The sequence below is a fragment of the Oratosquilla oratoria genome, chromosome 36 (assembly GCF_046742065.1).
Source record: "Oratosquilla oratoria isolate Oo_2021 chromosome 36, ASM4674206v1, whole genome shotgun sequence".
NCBI classification, from domain to species: Eukaryota; Metazoa; Arthropoda; class Malacostraca; order Stomatopoda; family Squillidae; genus Oratosquilla; species Oratosquilla oratoria.
The window spans coordinates 42,764,794-42,772,293 of record NC_134812.1 but is presented as its reverse complement, the minus strand read 5'-3'; positions in this window follow the sequence as shown (position 1 = coordinate 42,772,293).

Below are 7,500 nucleotides of genomic sequence, written 5' to 3'. Positions count from 1 at the left end.
AATGTTATATTCTGGGCGCGCTCCGAACGATTTCCTTTTTTTTTTTTTTTTTTCACCGAAGAACAAAGTGGAAGATAAAAAGTAAAATACAAATTTCAACCCGCTTAGCGCTCACGTCACAATGCTCGTGCGCACGAGCTTCGCATAAAAGAATCCAATCAGGATCTCTCACTGCGTGAGGGAATTAATTGAGCCAATAAATGTGTGCGTGTGGTACAGATAAGAGTAAAAGGGGAGATATAAGCGGTTCGTGAGAATAAAAAAACGGATGCGTTAGTGGTAAATGAAACTAAGTTGAAGGGGACAGGTGAGTTTGAGTTTGGGAACGTGGTGGGAAGAGTGTCGGGAGTGATGAGTGAAAACTGCGGCTCTGCTGGTAAGTGATGAGATAGGAGAGTGAGTGGTGAAATAGATGGAAGTGTTTTCAAGGTTAGTGTGTGCAAAAGGGAAATCGGATTAGATGTGAGTACCTGTGAGTGCATATGGTCCTGGTTGCGAGCAGAGTAAAGAGGAAGGGAAGTTTATTATTAACTTAAATGAGTGTATATTTTTGGGAGGAATGTAAACGTAGTGGTGTTGAGGGATATCAATGCAGGTGTAGGAGATGAGCCAATAGAATAGTAGGAAGTTTGGCAGTGTCAGGTAGGAATTATAGTGGAGAAATTGTGTTGAAGATGTGTTTAGGAAGGGAGTTGACGATAGCGAACACAATGTTTAAGAACATAGCCAAGTATACATGGGAAAGGATGGTTGAGGGAAAGTAGGTTAATAAGGCACAAATTATCTCTATAGTGATAACCAAAGGGAGAATTATCAGGTAATTTTTTGGTAATAGGGAAACAGAGAAGGGAATAAAGTGAAGAAAGAAGAAAAGGGTGGAGAAAAGGTGTTGAGAATAAGCAATTTAAGTGAATGGGGAATATAGAGAGAAAGAATACCAGATGAAGCTGGGGGAAGAGTGGGAGGTGGTTTAAATTGATCTTAGCTGTCCTCACATGACCCGACCTGGTCTGAACTGACTTGATATAGCTTTATTCTATCCTTATCGCACTAAATTTCAAATAGCCAAATCGTACCCACAGAAAACTTATTGACGTAAATCAGACTAACCTAAACTAAATGAAACATAATAAAAATAAAATTAATGTAATCTACTCTGCAATTACCAAAGAAATTTACTTATTTCACTGATGATAAACAGTCCATTTCTCAGTTCAGATGTGGAGTTTTTTTCACCTGTCTTATAACGAGAAGATATATATCAAAGTGCACACGGAAGAAGAAGAAGAAAAAAAAATAAAGTAAAAGAAAAATAGGGGTTCAACACTTATTATCTTACTAATACATTGTTATAGAAACGGGAATATCGTACATCGCGCACTTAAACACGTAGAAAATATGCCTCCGGAAGTTCTCGGGGTTTTACTCGTCTCGCTGTAGCGAGTGCACTAATATTTACATTTGTGAGTATAATAATAAATTTCATTTTCACTGGTGGACGTAATCTTAAGGTCGTAATATGCTTTCAAATTTGTGTTAGCTTATACAATTTTAGAGATAACTAGAGTAGTAGAAAGGAAACAGAATGGAAAAGAAAGAAGGAAGAGGGAGGAAGAGGGAAAAATCGGGAAGAGAGAAAAGCAGATAGAAGTGGGGAAGAGTAAAGGAAAAAAGGAGTGAGGGAGGAGGAGAGAGGAGACAGGGGTAGAGGGGAAGAGGAGATGAGAGGAGGGAAAAAAGAACAAAGAAAAAGGAGAAGAGTGAAAGCAAAAGGTCAGGTAGGGGGCTAGAGCATAGCGTGGAGCCAGAGGGGATCGGATAGGTGACAAAGGAAGAGACAAGCGTAATGCTGGTGATATGATTTAAGCTCACTTCAAACGTTTGCTCAACTAGGCCCTGCTGCCCGCTTCTCCACTCTCCTGTCCGAGCAAGTGTCGAAATATGAACGCTTACTCTTTTTTTTAAATCACTTGACATGTCAAATTCAATTTTTTATTATAAACACCGTCATTTCGATTGCTTCCATTACTCTGACCTTTTCATGTTTAAGAATAAGAACAACTTTTCTTCATTTATTGATGTGTGACTGGGTTGTTCTCAAATTGTGATATACACACATACATGAGCATCTTATATACATGTGTGTGAGTGAGAGAGAGAGAGAGAGAGAGAGAGAGAGAGAGAGAGAGAGATGCAAAAAGAAAATATAACATAGCTGATATACAGAGAGACAGTCATAGATATCAAAGGAAGAATAAATTCAGACATATCAATAATCAAATCAGATGACAGAACTAGAAGGAGGATGTGTTAGCCGAACCAAAATAATATACTATTTACAAATACAAAACTATATACCACTTAAAAAAGCTAAACTGTATTTCATTTACAACTGCAAAGACATATACATGTGCACAAGGATACTCGTTGCGGCCGACTGTGGCAACCAGGAGAGAATTTCTGTTTCCCACTCCTCCCTAAGCCGGAGGGCTGGACGTGACCTGGGCGAGGAAGAGCCCACGTCAGCAGACTCTGAGGACCTTTCCCCTCCACGCTGACGGCGAGGACCAGCATGTCCTTGGAGCCTCAGGCGCTCCTGGGAAATGCGTATACTCCTTGAGACTGTGTCCCTGTGATATATGTACAATTACATATCTGGGTCTTCAAAACGTGATATAAATTCATTGCTTTTGAGTGATTTTCCATAAACAAATTAATAATACATCTATAGAAAAATAGAATAAAATATCATCTGCTGTGAAGAAGGTAAGGTAAGATGAGGAGCTTACATCAAGAGGTGCATAGCTCCGGCCGAGGCCGTTACTTTTGACGGACGCCCACATTGCCCACTTGTGCTGCATCAGACTCCTCTCAACGTCCACACGCTATCTCCACCACCATCCGGAATTCCGGCCATAAGGTACCTGGTCTTCGGAACAGGCCCAGGAACTCACTTTTTATTATTCTTGTTTTCTTTCGAAATATCTTAACACTGTTATTATTTAACATGAGGCCAATACCACGGCGTACATTCATCTAATTGGCGACATGTCCAACTTGCTTAAAATCGACAAATTATAAGCATTGCTCTTCCCAATGCACGTCACGCAACTCATGGGTTTACATCGCATGCATTTCCAAACAAAAGCTACGGTCGTCCCCTTAAGTACCGGGGTGGATTCCATAAATTTAGCTGCATGTAGCAAAGCAGTAACTAAACTTTTATTCGCTTAGCCGTTGTAACTAGCATGGAACAGATCGCTCGTAGCAATGATGTACGGGTAATTCAAACAACCGTGTTACCTCTTCACCACTTAGATCGTACAAAAATTTCAAAACCTGGTACGATGTCATGTACCAAGTAACGCGTTTCACGCTCAGAGGTACCCGTGTTCAAAGCTACGCGACAGCCGGGCCTGATTGTTTAGATTACATCCCTGCTACTAGCGATTTGTTCCACAGTAGTTATACATATGTGTGTTAAGCCTGAACAGGATATAAACTGAACTCTCCTCTAATCGAGAGAGAATAAACATATTTGGATATGGACATCAAAAGGTTAAAACAGACCCATTTAAGTATAAGATATATAAGAAAATAGTATGACATCTGCTACAGTGAAATTAATGAGAATGAGCACTCCAGCATGATGTATACACTAACAGCAGGCTAAGCTTGTTAAAGAAATGTAACAATGTTTTAACACATCACCATCAAAAACGTCAAACATAACCAAGATCCCAAACCATAAGACTAATAGAAATCTAAGAACATTCTGCCATCAAAGTCACACCAAATACTTTAAACTAATTTAGATATGGACCACACTAACTTGCTTATATACTTTCAAATATACGATATCACTCAATTAGTCACATTCGTGAAACTCACGCGGATGAATTAGGGAGTAATGATTATTAAGTTAACGTATCCGCCTTCAATTAGAAGAGTTTACCCAGCAAATAGATGTTCATGTTAACCAGAGAATACGATTTTCGAAGTGTGTTATAGCAAATATAAAAATTAAGCAATATAGAAATATTCATTGGGCAAACTAATGAATGAAAATATATATAAATAAATAAACCAATGGAAAAAATAATGAATAATAGAATAAACAAATAACCTAATAAATAAAATAATACAAGGATACAAAGACAAACAAATAAGTGATGAAAACATATAAGCAAATAATATAATATTAACCAGTTAACTAATCAGTAGAAAAAATTAGTAAAGTAATAAGCAAACATGTAAATACCAACGCAATAATTTCAAAACCTTGTTATCCTGCTCCCCTAAATGTAAGAAATCAAAATTTCGAGAAGAACAAGCAAACACGAACAAGGCTAATGGAACAAAAAGATAAGCTACGCTGTTTGATCGTAAAGTGAGAGGGGAAGTCGAGCGAGGCCGTTTCAGACCTGCCCGGCCTTCGGTCTTTCTGACCTTAATGATTAGTAAACAAGGACGCTAAAGACTTGGAAAATAAAGTGAAAATGACCTCTTTCACAATTTTTTTTACTACACAGTCAAAGACCAGGCTAAAATATCCCGATGCACTTGGTGATGAAGAGTATCGTAAGACCTGAACGAATTTTCTACCGATCGAGGACCTGATGCCAGGAGGCGCTTAGTAGCTGCGGCCGAAGCCGTCACCTTTGCCCTATGATGTTCTTAAAGGACTGTTGGGGGTACAGGTAACAGTCACTGCTGGGAATCGGAGTGAGGTGCGGGATTCGAACCCGCGACTAGGAAGATACGAGACTATATATATATATATATATATATATATATATATATATATATATATATACATATATATATATATATTTATATATATATATGTATATATACATTTTAACAACCACAATGCACTTTAATTCTAAAGCATCAAGGCCAACATACAGAAATTGAAATGTGGTACTACCAAAGAACTCGAACCCCAGCATCCTCATGACAAGTGCGGTAGTGACTTACCAACTAGGCTATCAAGAGAGATATAGATTGAGCGCAGTTTTTCTTATATATTTGTATGCTCGAGTTACATACACATACATGAAATATTTGCGTTCAACCCATCTCCACTATGAAAAGTATTTGTATACTTCCAATTGTGCTATCATGGTGGAGATGGGTTGAACGCAAAAAGTTCATGAATGTGTATGTAACTCGAGCATATAAGTATATAAGAAAAATTGCGCTCAATTTATATCTCTCTTGATAACCTAGTTGGTAAGTCACTACCGCACTTGTTATGAGGATGTTGTGTTCGAGTCCTTGGCAGTACTTCATTTCAATTTCTGCAGGTCGGCCTTGATGGCATAAAATTAAAGTGTATCGTGGTTGTTAAAATGTATCACTGGGACCCATTCAGTGTTGTACATATATATATATATATATATATATATATATATATATATATATATATATATATATATATATATATATATATATATATATATATATATACAGTAGAAGCGTTAAGAAATGGGTGAAGACTTTAGACATAGTTGTCCCCACAACCTTGGCCGTAAGTTTATCTCTCTCTCTCTCTCTCTCTCTCTCACTCTCTCTCTCTCTCTCTCTCTCTCTCTCTCTCTCTCTCTCTCTCTCTCTCTCTCTCTCTCTCTCTCTCTCTCTCTCTCTCTCTCTCTCTCTCTCTCTCTCTCTCTCTCTCTCTCTCTCTCTCTCTCTCTCTCCTCTTTCTCCCTGCTCTTACTTTATTCTCAATTTCTTTCCTCTTCTTCTGTCATTCTCTTCTTCCTGTCTTCAAAGCAGTACACTTAAATTTTCTTTAGTTTCCCCTCTGTTATCTCCTACCGTTCCCCTCATTCGTACTCTCATAAGTATTCTCTAATATACGTTTCTCTCTCTCTCCCGACCCCCTCTGTTGTTCCCCTCTCAAGATGACATATCGGATGAACCATCCAGAACACTATTTTTAAACATCCATTATTTTTTGCAGAAACAACTGCAATTGATAACTTCTTTGTAAAATAAATTTAATATTAATAATGAAATAATGTAATAGCATGTAATAGCAATGTAAATATATTGTAATAGCAATAATGAAAGTGTACTAAACCATCAGAAATACAAAAAGTTCTTGTAAACACAACCGTGATTGTAGTCAATCTTTTTTGCAAAAACAGAAAAAACGTTCCAAGAGAATAACGATGGAATGTCATTGATAAATGTAAAGTGATGAGTCACATGGGCTTGACATGAGTATATGAAAACCTTTAACTTCTAGGCAGGTCTACCAATTTAACAGAACATGGGGTAATGCGACGTCAGGACTTTTGTAAGTTTTTTATATAATTACGCACACTATGGATTATGTTCTCGTTAATATTCATTGATTTTATTCATCCTAGGACCCGACCTCTTTCTCAGTGGGGTTAAAGTTTCCTTCACCAACACCTTTATTACGATTACTACCATTGCAAACTTTTTTTCGGTTCATCATAAGACAATTCCATTCAGCATACATGCACGTATGTCTGTTTTTATGCCTGTATGAATGTACGTGATCAAAACAAGTATTGATGCACATATGAATGTACACATATATGAACATAAATGGAGAATACCGTCTCTTTATGCCATAGTGATTTCTATGAATCTATATGAATAATTTCTTACAAAACTAAAACTTTGAGTTAGCAAAAGAGTAAATCCCCATACCAGCCAAATACTACAAACAAATATTCAAAAAGTTACGACGAAATTCACTATTGCAATTATACTAAATATTGGAGAATATGGCAAATATATTGCAAAGAGGTCAAAATTTCAGAATGTTCAGAAACATCATACGAAAAATATAAATTAAGAATGTAGAATTCATTAAGGACACAAGAGTTCTTTGCTCTCAATTTGGCGTTACAGTATGATTCTTTTAAATAAAAACATTTTATCAGAATAATGAAATCACTTGTATATTACATGTAAGGAAGTACTTACGTCAATCTTGATCATATAATTGTATGTTTTTAAGAAGTCATATGCACACAATTTAAGTATCATCGAACACATATGATCCGATAGTTTTGTAAACTACAAGTACAACTGAAAATGTCTCGGGAGTATTGTACGCCTGCCATGAATTCAGGACTACTAATAGCGAACAGAACCAAAAGGCATTTTTTCACTTTCCGGCATGTGAATCATGTATATTTTTCTTTTTTGTGCGCGAAATATGCACTCAATGTTTTTCATTATGTGCATGCATTCAGACATCTACGCTCGCGCGCGCACACACACACACACACACACACACACACACACACACACACACACACACACACACACACACACACACACACACACACACACACACACACACACACACTCGTGCCGCAGTGGTAGAGTTCCCGGCTGCCACTACGGCGGTCCGGGTTCGAATCCCGCCCAGGTCTGAAATAATTTCAGTATTGCTGCGCTGGGAGTCGTTACTCCAACTCCCGTGGGAGGGGAGTTGGGGGTATGTGTGCG